Source organism: Rana temporaria, chromosome 3 (assembly GCF_905171775.1).
Source record: "Rana temporaria chromosome 3, aRanTem1.1, whole genome shotgun sequence".
In the NCBI taxonomy this organism is placed as follows: domain Eukaryota; kingdom Metazoa; phylum Chordata; class Amphibia; order Anura; family Ranidae; genus Rana; species Rana temporaria.
In genome coordinates, this window is record NC_053491.1 from 91,714,699 (window position 1) to 91,728,342 (window position 13,644).

At 43.1% G+C, this 13,644-nt stretch overlaps 1 protein-coding gene and 1 long non-coding RNA gene across 10 annotated transcripts in view; both read left to right on the forward strand.

The window, feature by feature from the left end:
- The window catches only part of LOC120931479 (nuclear receptor ROR-alpha), a 637,829-nt gene that overhangs the window by 145,798 nt on the left and 478,387 nt on the right, over positions 1-13,644 (forward strand). The gene's annotated exons all lie outside the window — the stretch shown is intronic.
- On the forward strand, positions 6,193-9,399 carry LOC120931480. 9 transcript variants are annotated; one of them, XR_005747864.1, is made up of 6 exons: positions 6,193-6,364; positions 6,464-6,541; positions 7,100-7,222; positions 7,301-7,345; positions 7,772-7,927; positions 7,973-8,021. It is a non-coding gene; the product is annotated as an uncharacterized LOC120931480 (long non-coding RNA). The 9 variants fall into 9 exon arrangements; XR_005747868.1 differs by lacking the exons at positions 7,301-7,345; positions 7,973-8,021 and adding an exon at positions 8,309-9,399; XR_005747867.1 differs by lacking the exons at positions 7,301-7,345; positions 7,973-8,021 and adding an exon at positions 8,276-8,324.

Here is a 13,644-nt window from a genome sequence, read left to right on the forward strand (position 1 = left end):
ATAGCCCTCAAAAAATCCACTTGCCTGCTCGCATTTTGCGAGTGGATTTTGAGGGGGGCGAGTGTGGGCTGCCTGGGAGCGGGGGGCGAGCACCGCAGTTGACCCGGGTTGTATGGGAGCATTTTTCCCAGTGATCGTAGGGGATGATCGCCTGGCTGATTAGAGCGCTGGGGAGTGGGGAACATAACAGCTTTCATTACAATAGCTGTGTGTTTCCCTGCTGTGCGGCGTCATAAACAGCCCCCCCCCCCCTTGTCCGGGCACTTTGATAGACAGATCATCATCCAATCCTGGGACGGTGATCTGGCTATCAAAGTTCCCCGGACAAAGGGGAGGGGCTGTATATGACGCCGCGCGGCGGGGAAACACACAGCTATTGTAATGAAAGCTGTTCCCCAGCGCTCTAATTAGCCAGGCGGCGGTGGCGGCTCTCCCCTCTCATCCCCTACGATCGATGGGACACAGGCTGAAACTGGGTACACATGCTGAACTGGGGACAATTGCTGCATTGGGGACACAGGCTGAAACTGGGGACAATTGCTGCATTGGGGACACAGGCTGAAACTGGGGACAATTGCTGCATTGGGGACACAGGCTGAAACTGGGGACAATTGCTGCATTGGGGACACAGGCTGAAACTGGGGACAATTGCTGCATTGGGGACACAGGCTGAAACTGGGGACAATTGCTGCACTGGGGACACAGGCTAAAACTCTGAAGTGGGGACACAGGCTGAAACTCTGAACTGGGGACACAGGCTGAAACTGGGGACACAGGCTGAAACTGATGATAAAAGGTTGCATTGGGACACAGGCTGAACTGGGGACACAGGCTGCACTGGCGGGCACAGGCTGTGTTGGCGGACACGGGCAGGCTGCATTTTTGGGTATGGATAAAGTTGTTGTTAATATTTATTTTTATAACTTAATTCTGCATAGAACATTTAAGTGTAATTTCATGAGATAATATATATGAGGGCGTGTTTAGGGGCGAAATTAGGGGCAGGGCAGGGTAGGGGTTGGGCAGGACAACTGGTGGCGAGTAACCCTTGAGGCCTGGCTAGTAGCTCAGGACTTGAAATTTTGAGCCCTGTAATAAAATATTTACAAAAGTGTATTAACTTTTATGAGATACTGTAAATGCTCTCTCTGAGGACCGTAGTCCATACTTTTTGCAGCGTCAGCCATTTTTTCAGGACTCTTCTGGCCTAATGTACATATCAAATGTTTTTTGACAGTGAACTGTAAAATAGATAACCATCACATTATATACATCCAACAATACAAAATGTGACGTAACACCATTTATTAACTACATTGCTAACCCTTGCAGCAATCAAGGGGAGAGAAATTAATTAAACATAAATGAAATAAAATAAATTGAATGGATGCATTATAGTTGGCCAGATATGCGATAAGAGTAATTATGTAGCCTCCGAGCTCTAGGCTTCTATCAGGAAGGGCCTTTTTGGGCATTTCATCAATACCTGGGTGAAAAAACAGGTAGGCTGTTGTCCTTGTACGCATTTCGGGGCTTAATTTTCAACTTTGACTGGATTGTACATTTAATGAAAGAGACAGTGCACAATGGCTAAGTGCTTTATATTTGCTGAAACTGCAGTGTGAGTTGGTGAGAAAAACATTAAAGCCTTTCCAACAGGATGAATTATAAATGAAAGCACAGGTTCTGAAAAAATATTCCTACTGTCAGCTTGTCAAAGCACAACGTCCTATGAGCAGCAAACCTTCCTCTTTTTAGCATCCTGAATCACACAGTCTTCCTCTCTCTCTTCTCAGCCCCGGTGCTTTATTCATGTCTGATATTACCATTTCACATGGATGTAAAGAAAAGGACTACATATAAAAAAAAACTAAAGAATAAACAACATTAACACATTGGAACTGCAGCGAAGAAAGCAGCCTCATTAATTTCCATCCAAAGACTTTTCCACTTTTGGTTAACTATATATTATCATATTCAGTGCCGATATCAGAAAATAAATTACAGTTGAACCTTGGATTACGAGCATAGTCCGTTCCAGGAGTATGCTCGTAATCCAAAGTACTCGCATATTAAAGCGAGTTTTCCTATTGAAGTCAATGGAACCAAAAATAATTTGTTCCGCATTGACTTCAATGGGATGCAATACCGAATGCACCCAGAGGTGGGGGGGCGCAATTCGGTATTGCATCCCATTGAAGTCAATGCGGAACAAATTATTTTTGATTCCATTGACTTCAATATGAAAACTCGCTTTAATATGTGAGTACTTTGGATTACGAGCATACTCCTGGAACGGACTATGCTCGTAATCCGAGGTTCAACTGTAATTTTTTTTCTGATATCGGCACTGAATATGATATGAGAGCGCCAAAAATAGCCGAAAGGGCCCGAGGACACTTTGGCTTGTTTCCTGCTCCCCCCGTACCTCAGGCCAAATGAGGTACTGCAGGCCAATGTTCGGCTTTTCTCGGCTCCTGCGCCCCTGTACCTCAGGCCAAATGAGGTACTGCAGACCAATGTTCGGCTTTTCTCGGCTCCTGCGCCCCCGTACCTCAGGCCAAATGAGGTACTGCAGGCCTATTTTGTGAATAAACCAGCCTATACAGATGACCATGTAGTTGCCATCATCCCTTGAAAATTGTAAGTATGAAAACCTCTAGGGTTGGGATTATGTGGGCAACAAAAATAATCAAAAAACATATATAAAAAATATAAATTTATTATACAAAAATAGAAAAATACATAACAATACAGTATCACATCATAAAAAAGATAACAGGCATATGAATGACAGAAAGACACAATGCCACATCTCAAAGTTCCCCAACCGGGGTACAGTGGAAAAGTGGCTCATCCAGCTATAAAAAGGTAAAAAATAAATAAAAAAATCTGCAAACTGCAAATCGTGGCAAAATCGCAGTACTTGCGTTTTGAATGCGGGCCATTGAATTCTATTACATGCAAAATGCTGTTTTTTTGCGGGAAAAAAAGTCCCCGACCCTTTCCAAAAACGCAGAGGCACAAAAAAGCAATGTTCAATAGGAAACCATGTTAAACAATTTCCCTGCATTTCTGCAGAATGCATCAAAAAATGCATTAGTGTGAATGGAGCCTCACAGAGAAAGTCTAGTGCTAGAATTATTACTCTTGCTCTAACGATCGCGGCGATACCTCACATGTGTGGTTATACACGGGTGCCGCTCACATATGCGTTCGCTTCTGCACGCAAGCTCGTCGGGACCGGCGCTTTAAAAACAAAAAAATCTTATTTATTTTACTTTACTTTTTAAATTTTGAAACAGTTTAAAAAAAAAAAATTGGGTCACTTTTATTCCTATTACAAGGAATGTAAACATCCCCTGTAATAGAAAAAAGCATGACAGTTCCTCTTGAATATGAGATCTGGGGTCAGAAAGACTAAAATGCATTTAAATATTTTTTTTATGTCATTCTAAAAAATAAATGGTCCTTTAACCTCTTGACGACCGAGGACGGCTTTGTGCGGTGATATCTGAATGATGCCTGCAGCTACAGGCATCATTCAGATATCAGCGTCTTCAGCCGCCGATTCTGTGCACGATAAGAACGATCAAAGCGGCGATCCCACCGTTTGATCGTGCTTCTCCGGGCTCTCCCGTGCCATCGGGGGCCCGGAGAGCGAATCGGTCGGTGCTGCTGGAAAGCATAGAGATGACTGGTGACCAGATGGTCACCAGTCATCTCTATGACCGTCGGAGGCCCGGGCGCGACGTTATGACGACACGCCCAGTACCCGCATGTGATCGGTGTGATCGGTGATTTTTTTTTCACCGATTTCATGCTTGTAAGGCTGGAGGAGAGATGTGGGGTCTTATTGACCCCACATCTCTCCATAAAGAGGACCTGTCACACTGATTCCTATTACAAGGGATGTTTACATTCCTTGTAATAGGAATAAAAGTGATAAAAAAAATTTTTTTTTAAAAAAGTGTAAAAATAAAAAAAATTAAGTAAAATAAAAAAATAAATAATTAAAACCGCCCCTGTCCCGTTATCTCGCGCGCAGAAGCGAACGCGCATGCAGGTCCCGCCCACATATGTAAACGCTGTTCAAACCCCACATGTGAGGTATCGTTGCGTGCGTCAGAGTGTGTGCAACAATTCTAGCACTAGACCTCCTCTGAAATTAGAAAATAGTAACCTGTAAAAAATGTTAAAGCGTCACCTATGGAGATTTTTAAGTACCGAAGTTTGGCGCCATTCCATGAGTGTGCGCAATTGTAAAGTGTGACATGTTAGGTATCTATTTACTCTGCGTAACATCATCTTTCACATTATACAAAAAAAAATGGGCTAACTTTACTGTTTTGTTATTTTTTAATTCATGAAACCGTTTTTTTCCCAAAAAAAGGCGTTTGAAAAATTATTGCGCAAATACCGTGTGAGAAAAGAAGTTGAAATAACCGCCATTTTATTCCCTAGCGTGACGAGCGGGGGGCGTGCGTATAGCTACGTGATCTCGCTCAGCAGAGCCGACCCGCCGCCGTAAAACTGCAGCGGCTGGTCGGCAAGCAGTTAAAGCCCAACTCCAGGCAACTAAAGAGAATTATCCCTTGCAGTGGGGCTCTGTAAGCCTGGGTTCACACATTGCTGTGCAGATCACATGCAATGTCTGTGCGAGGCCAATTCAGCCATTCAAACCGCATTGCTAAAATCACACCACATTCGCACCAAAATAATGAGTCCTTTTTTTGTGCCCGCACTGGAATTGGATCGCATTGGTATGCCATTTGATTCCTGCACCATTTCGCAGTTCGCACTGCGATCTGCAAACCAATCTGGGGATGTCATTAACTTTACATTGACACCTTCAGCACTTTGCAGATGTCAGTGTGAACTACCTGCGATTCGGGTGTGATGTGGTAACCTGCACAGGATTCGTGCTGTTTCCCGCATTGCACAAGTGAGAATCCAGCCTAAGGGTAGATTGGTCGTTTTGGTCTAAGGGAACAATAAAAGAGAATTTACTTGCCCGATCCTCCACTTCTTTCCGCAGGTAGACTGTTTCCCATGGTGTCTGCTCCCCCACACTCTAACGGTCTAGGGTCCTGACATCATTGGAGACCCAAGCAGGATCCAAATGCCTTGCAATGGAAGCGATGACCCTAAGGTACAGTCCATGAGCATGGGGGAGCGCCATCTGCTGGGGGATAGATAGAGCAAGCTATGAACCCTTGCAGTGCGAACACAGCCTTACTGCAAGAAATAATTTCCCAGAGCTGGGCTTTAATGTATTAATTGATAAAGGTTACCAGTAGTTCTACAGTCAATTGACCCTTGCAGATCTGAAAACTCAAACTCCGTCAATGCATACACTTTAACCAATGAAGCTGGCTGATGGTCTGTCGCGCCTACACCCCATCGGTTAAATAACCGATCATGTCAGAACGCGGTGACGTAAAACACAACGACATGCTGAAAAAAACTAAGTTCAATGCTTCCAAGCATGCGTCGACTTGATTCTGAGCATGCGTGGATTTTTAACCGATGGTTGTGCCTACTAACGATCGGTTTTGACCTATCGGTTAGGAGACCTATCGGTTAGGAATCCATCGATTAAAATTTAAAGCAAGTTGGTTTTTTTTTAACCGATGGTTAAATAACCTATGGGGCCCACACACGATCGGTTTTGACCGATGAAAACGGTCCATCAGACCATTGTCCTCTGGTTAACCGATCGTGTGTACGAGGCCTAAGAATCATGTAGGCCAGTGTAGAGGTTAGTGTAGTGGTCAGTATAGGAATTGTGTAGGTTAGTGTAAGGGTCAGTATAGGAATTGTGTAGGTTAGTGTAGAGGTTAGTGTAAGGGTCAGTATAGGAATTGTGTAGGTTAGTGTAGTGGTCAGTATAGGAATTGTGTAGGTTAGTGTAGTGGTCAGTATAGGAATTGTGTAGTTTAGTGTAGAGGTTAGTGTAAGGGTCAGTATAGGAATTGTGTAGGTTAGTGTAGAGGTTAGTGTAAGGGTCAGTATAGGAATTGTGTAGGTTAGTGTAGAGGTTAGTGTAAGGGTCAGTATAGGAATTGTGTAGGTTAGTGTAAGGGTCAGTATAGGAATTGTGTAGGTTAGTGTAGAGGTTAGTGTAAGGGTCAGTATAGGAATTGTGTAGGTTAGTGTAGAGGTTAGTGTAAGGGTCAGTATAGGAATTGTGTAGGTTAGTGTAGAGGTTAGTGTAAGGGTCAGTATAGGAATTGTGTAGGTTAGTGTAAGGGTCAGTATAGGAATTGAGTAGGTTAGTGTAGAGGTTAGTGTAAGGGACAGTATAGGAATTGTGTAGGTTAGTGTAGTGGTCAATATAGCAATTGTGTAGGTTAGTGTAGAGGTTAGTGTAAGGGTCAGTATAGGAATTGTGTAGGTTAGTGTAAGGGTCAGTATAGAAATTGTGTAGGTTAGTGTAGTGGTCAGTATAGGAATTGTGTAGGTTAGTGTAAGGGTCAGTATAGGAATTGTGTAGGTTAGTGTAGAGGTTAGTGTAAGGGTCAGTATAGGAATTGTGTAGGTTAGTGTAGTGGTCAGTATAGGAATTGTGTAGGTTAGTGTAGTGGTCAGTATAGGAATTGTGTAGTTTAGTGTAGAGGTTAGTGTAAGGGTCAGTATAGGAATTGTGTAGGTTAGTGTAGAGGTTAGTGTAAGGGTCAGTATAGGAATTGTGTAGGTTAGTGTAGTGGTCAGTATAGGAATTGTGTAGGTTAGTGTAGTGGTCAGTATAGGAATTGTGTAGTTTAGTGTAGAGGTTAGTGTAAGGGTCAGTATAGGAATTGTGTAGGTTAGTGTAGAGGTTAGTGTAAGGGTCAGTATAGGAATTGTGTAGGTTAGTGTAGAGGTTAGTGTAAGGGTCAGTATAGGAATTGTGTAGGTTAGTGTAAGGGTCAGTATAGGAATTGTGTAGGTTAGTGTAGAGGTTAGTGTAAGGGTCAGTATAGGAATTGTGTAGGTTAGTGTAGAGGTTAGTGTAAGGGTCAGTATAGGAATTGTGTAGGTTAGTGTAGAGGTTAGTGTAAGGGTCAGTATAGGAATTGTGTAGGTTAGTGTAAGGGTCAGTATAGGAATTGAGTAGGTTAGTGTAGAGGTTAGTGTAAGGGACAGTATAGGAATTGTGTAGCTTAGTGTAGTGGTCAATATAGCAATTGTGTAGGTTAGTGTAGAGGTTAGTGTAAGGGTCAGTATAGGAATTGTGTAGGTTAGTGTAGAGGTTAGTGTAAGGGTCAGTATAGAAATTGTGTAGGTTAGTGTAGTGGTCAGTATAGGAATTGTGTAGGTTAGTGTAAGGGTCAGTATAGGAATTGTGTAGGTTAGTGTAGAGGTTAGTGTAAGGGTCAGTATAGGAATTGTGTAGGTTAGTGTAGAGGTTAGTGTAAGGGTCAGTATAGGAATTGTGTAGGTTAGTGTAGAGGTTAGTGTAAGGGTCAGTATAGGAATTGTGTAGTTTAGTGTAGAGGTTAGTGTAAGGGTCAGTATAGGAATTGTGTAGGTTAGTGTAGAGGTTAGTGTAAGGGTCAGTATAGGAATTGTGTAGGTTAGTGTAGAGGTTAGTGTAAGGGTCAGTATAGGAATTGTGTAGGTTAGTGTAAGGGTCAGTATAGGAATTGTGTAGGTTAGTGTAGAGGTTAGTGTAAGGGTCAGTATAGGAATTGTGTAGGTTAGTGTAGAGGTTAGTGTAAGGGTCAGTATAGGAATTGTGTAGGTTAGTGTAGAGGTTAGTGTAAGGGTCAGTATAGGAATTGTGTAGGTTAGTGTAAGGGTCAGTATAGGAATTGAGTAGGTTAGTGTAGAGGTTAGTGTAAGGGACAGTATAGGAATTGTGTAGCTTAGTGTAGTGGTCAATATAGCAATTGTGTAGGTTAGTGTAGAGGTTAGTGTAAGGGTCAGTATAGGAATTGTGTAGGTTAGTGTAGAGGTTAGTGTAAGGGTCAGTATAGAAATTGTGTAGGTTAGTGTAGTGGTCAGTATAGGAATTGTGTAGGTTAGTGTAAGGGTCAGTATAGGAATTGTGTAGGTTAGTGTAGAGGTTAGTGTAAGGGTCAGTATAGGAATTGTGTAGGTTAGTGTAGAGGTTAGTGTAAGGGTCAGTATAGGAATTGTGTAGGTTAGTGTAGAGGTTAGTGTAAGGGTCAGTATAGGAATTGTGTAGTTTAGTGTAGAGGTTAGTGTAAGGGTCAGTATAGGAATTGTGTAGGTTAGTGTAGAGGTTAGTGTAAGGGTCAGTATAGGAATTGTGTAGGTTAGTGTAGAGGTTAGTGTAAGGGTCAGTATAGGAATTGTGTAGGTTAGTGTAAGGGTCAGTATAGGAATGAGATAGGTCAGTATAGGAATCAGGCTGGTCAGTACTATTGTAGGAAGGGAAGGGACTCGGGAGTGCGAAAAGTCCGCAGGTTAGGGGGCGCAAATTACTTGCCTTGCCCCGACGCTGACAACACAGGCTACGCCACTACCTTTAGGTTAGTTATACCGAGGACTTCTTTGTGAACCGTCCTTGCCCATTGTAATATGGCCGCTATGTAATCAACAATGAAGAAGTCACAGATTCCTCATGATTGCTGCTTTGTGTTACCTAAGAAATAAACCACTACAGACAGGCTGTGCGGCTGCAGAGCAGCGAAGTCATCGGGGTAATGTCATTTTTTTTTTTCGGTTTCCTGTGTTTTAGTGTGTAGTCATATGAAAAATGTCCTCTCGGCAGCAACGCTTAAATAATGCCTTTGGTTGGCTGTTAACATCACGCCTCCACTGACTACTGTGTGGGATCCAAGTAATTTGTAACTGAAAACACTGTATAATTACAATTGTTACAACAGCTAAGCTTTTCTCAATGGAGGGATAAATGTAATGTACTCTTGGAGTAATGTTTATGTAACAATGGTGACCTCCTGTGGTCAGCACATGTTTAAGGGATGCAGGGACCGGAGAATACTGTTTGTCTGGATCAGTAAAAGGATAGCAGGTCTGTGCGTCATTGCCAGCGTGGTATGAACATGTTATGAAACTTCTGAATTGTGCTTGGTAGTTTGGATCTGAAATGATGCTTTCTCATTGTTCTGTGTCATTGCCTGCTGTAGTTATGAAAACACTTTCCTTTCTTCTGTTTGATTACTCTATTACGTAAGTTATAATTTCTGCTGCACTGTATACCACTGATAAGCACCATTTGTAGGTGGCTGGAAAAAAGTCACAGCCCATCTCCTCAAGACACTTGTTTTAAAGAGACAGTACAGAACATTTTGGTAGCGTTTTAAGCAGTATTAAACCCAATTTAAAAAAATGTGTTATGTTGCAGCTAACAAATTTTTAGGTGTGGTGGGGTGGCTACATTTGTTTTTCTTTTCACCCAGTAATTATGCCATTTAAAGTGTTACCAAACCCACAACAGTAAAATCAGTCTGTATATGCAGTAAAGCATGCTTGTTATACTCACTGTGGAACCTACAGGGTTAATCCTCTACTGTGTAAAAAGGCTGTTTGATCCTGTCTCCTCTGATCCTCCTCGTCTTCCATAGTCCCCAATCCATCTCCCGAAAGTGCAGCGCCTTGGGGTCACTCTGCACATGCTCAGTTTGGTGTGTATTGCTAAAGAGTTTATTTTTTTTTGGGGGGGGGGGAGTGTGCATGTGATCAGCACAGGGCTAATCAGCACTGTCCAGACATGGGGCTAGATTGAGCAAGAATTTACGCCGGCGTATCTATTGATACGCCGCGCAAATTCAAAGCTGCGCTGGCGTATCTTCTTTCTGTATTCAGAAAGCAAGATACGCCAAAATTAGCCTAAGATCCGACTGGCGTAAGTCTCTTACGCCGTCGTATCTTAGTTGCATATTTACGCTGGCCGCTAGGTGGCGCATCCGTCGATTTCAGCGTAAAATATGCAAATGAGCTGGATACGCCAGAAATCTACGCGCGCCCGGCGGATTTTTTTACGTAAGGCTTTTTCCGGCGTAACGTTACTCCTGCTATATGAGGCATAGCCAATGTTAAGTATGGATGTCGTTCCCGCATCGAATTTTCTAAATTTTACGTCGTCTGCGTAAGTCGTTTGCGAATAGGGCTTTGCGTAAATTACGTCCACGTCAAAAGCATTGACTATTTGCGACGTGATTAGGAGCATGCGCACTGGGATACGTTCAGGGACGGCGCATGCGCCGTTCGTGAGAAACGTCATTTACGTGGGGTCATGTTTTATTTGCATAAAACACACCCAGCTCTTCCGAATTTGAATTCGGCGCCATAACTTAGGGCGCAGGTTCTTTGTGAATCCAGCCCCAGCCTCGCTAAGTTACGGCGGCGTAGCGTATCTGAGATACGCTACGCCCGCACAAACTTAAGGCGGGCTTTATGAATCTAGCCCAGAGAGTCAGGGGTTATGCAGCCTCATAAGACTGCCGGAAAAAGATAGAGAGCAGGTTCTCTATTTTCGCAATGGAAAAAAATCCTAGCGTAAAAAACGTTTGTCTGTATGGAATTCCGACGGGAAAAAAAGACGCATGCTCGGAAACAATTTGAAGCATGCTCGGAAGCATTGAACTTCTATTTCTCGCCTCGTCGTAGTGTTGTACGTCACCGTGCTCTAAACGCTCGAAAGTTCCGAGAACTTGCGTGTGACCGTGTATATGCAAGACAAGCTTGAGCAATATATACATTATTTGTTTTTGGGTTTAGATATGGTTTTTACAGTTTCTAAAGCTGATGTTGATGATTCTCTCCCTTCCATTGGATGATGAATGCTGTACCCTCTTGAACCTAGTGACATACACTATAAATACTTCCACTAATTCTCTGCTGTCTAGTGGCATTAGGTTTATCCGTTGCTTAACTCCACACAGTTCTCTTTCTCTAATGGTTCAGTGAAAGTGATTTTCACTCCTTATTAACAGGGGCCACTTGACAAAATAGGACCATGGTGATTTTTTTAGGCTGCATATGTGTGAATTAACCACTTGACCTCCGGAAGGTTTACCCTCCTTCATGACCAGGCCATATTTTGCGATATGGCACTGCGTTACTTTAACTGACAATTGCGTGACGCTGTACCCATATACAATTTAGGTCCTTTTTCCCCACAAATAGAGCTTTCTTTTGGTAGTATTTGATCACCTCTGCTTTTTTATTATTTGCACTATAAACAAAAAAAGACCAACAATGTTATAAAAAAAAAAAACGAAAACATTTTTTTTTTACATTTTGCTATCGATTTTTTTAATCAATTTAGGCCAATGTGTATTCTTCTACATGTTTTTGGTTAAAAAAAAACAAAAAAAACAATGGGCCAGATCCACAGTGAGAGTACGCCGGCGTACTTTCAAATTTCCTGCGTTGTATCTTTAGTTTAAATCCTCAAACCAAGATACGACGGCTTCTGGGTTTGATCCGACAGGCGTACGGCTTCGTACGCCTTCGGATCGTAGATGCAATACTTCGGCGTCCGCTGGGTAGAGTTCGCGTTGTTTTACGCGTCGGGTATGCAAATTAGCTTTTTCCGACGATCCACGAACGTACGCGCGGCCGTCGCATTCTCTTACGTCGTCTCTAGTCGGCTTTTTCCGGCGTATAGTTAAAGCTGGTATTTTGCGGCGTATAGATAGACTTGCCATGTTAAGTATGGCCGTCGTTCCCGCGTCGAAATTTGAATTTTTTTTTTTGCGTAAGTCGTCCGTGAATCGGGATGGACGTAAGTCACATCTAAGTTAAAAAAATTACGTTGTTGCGACGTCATTTAGCGCAATGCACAGCGGAAAAATTTAGAAACGGAGCATGCACAGTTCATTCGGCGCGGGGACGCGCTTCATTTAAATGAAACACGCCCCCTAATCACCAATTTAAATTCCGCCGCCAGAAATACACTACGCCGCCGTAACTTACGGCGCGAAATATTTGAGGATTTGAAAGAACGCCAGGTAAGGTACAGCGGTGTAGCGTATCTCTGATACGCTGCGCGGGTGCAGATCTATGTGGATCTGGCCCACAATGCGTATATTGATTGGTTTGCGCAAAAGTTATGGCGTTTACAAACTAATGGGATATATTTATAGAATTTTTACTTATTTTTTATTTATTTTTTACTAGGCGATTAGCGACTTATAGCGGGACTGCAATATTGTGGCGGACAAATTGGACACTAACTGACACTCTCTTTTTAGAGACCAGTGACACTAATAAAGTGCTCAGTACTGTCACTGTACTAATGGAAGGGGTTAACATCAGGGGCGATCAAGGGGTTAACTGTGTGCATACCCAGTGCTTGTGTACTGTGTGGGAGGTGCTTTGACTAGAGGAAGGCATTGATCCATGTACCTGCTTTACTGGAACACAGAATCAATGCCTTCCCTACTCACAGAATGGCAATCTTGTTCACCGTGGTAAATAGCCATTCTGACTCTCTGCCTAATTAAATCAGCGGGTACCAGCGGACATCGAGTTTGCGGTCCCCGTAGGTCAGCTCCCGTGTATAATCACAGCGGGAGCAGGTCAGCAGTGGCGCACATGGGTGCTCCAGATCCAGAAATGCAGGACCACGTACTTGGTATGTGATCCTGCACAGGAGAGCCACCTTGCCACTGTACCTGTAAGTAATATGGTCATATAAAGTGTATCTCCAGTCCAAATCTTTTTTTTTTGTTTGTTTTGGATAAATTGGGAAAGGGATAGATCAACTGTCAGTTTTTTATGCTGTCTACCCATTGAGGAGATTCACCGCTGTTTATACTGGGGACCATTGTTGTCAAGGAAGAAAGTGAAGAGAAATCTCAATTTCAAAGTTGTCTCCAGAACAAGAACTAAGTTCAAATCTTTAATTGGGGACATTGGTTGATTTACTGGAAAGTGCTATATCTGGTCTCCCACAGTACACACAACATGGAAAGGCAATTCATTTAGTAAAAGTTCAACTGCTAAATACCTTTTTTCATCAGCAGTTAGAGCAGTTTTGTAACTTCTATCAATGTCTGGTTAAAGCTTGTAGGAGTTTTAATTCTCCCCTGAGTGTCCTACAAGGCTCCCAGCAGGCTGCAGGACCCCTAACCCTCTGGACAGTGCTGATTGGCCCTGTGCTGATCACATGCACCCTCCCAAGAAAAAAAAAAAACTCTAGCAATACACGCCAAACTGAGCATGTGCATGCAGCTTTTCCTCTAGCCTCTGTCCTATCAGGAGATGGTTTGGGAACTGTGGAAGAAGGGGAGGATCAGAGAAGACAGGATCAAGCAGCCTTTTTTTACACAATGCAGAGTATTATAACCCATTAGGTTCCACAGCGAGTTTAACAAGCATGCTTTACTGCATATACAGACTGATTTTACTATAACACTTTAAAGCGGGAGTTCAACCATTTCTTTTTTTTTTTTTTTTTTTCCCCTTAGCTTCCTGCTCGTTCGGTCTAGGGGAATCGGCTATTTGTATTAAAATATGATCCGTACTTACCGTTTTCGAGATGCATCTTCTCCGTCGCTTCCGGGTATGGGTCTTCGGGAGCGGGCGTTCCTTCTTGATTGACATTCTTCCGAGAGGCTTCCGACGGTCGCATCCATCGCGTCACTCGTAGCCGAAAGAAGCCGAACGTCGGTGCGGCTCTATACTGCGCCTGCGCACCGACGTTCGGCTTCTTTCGGAAAATCG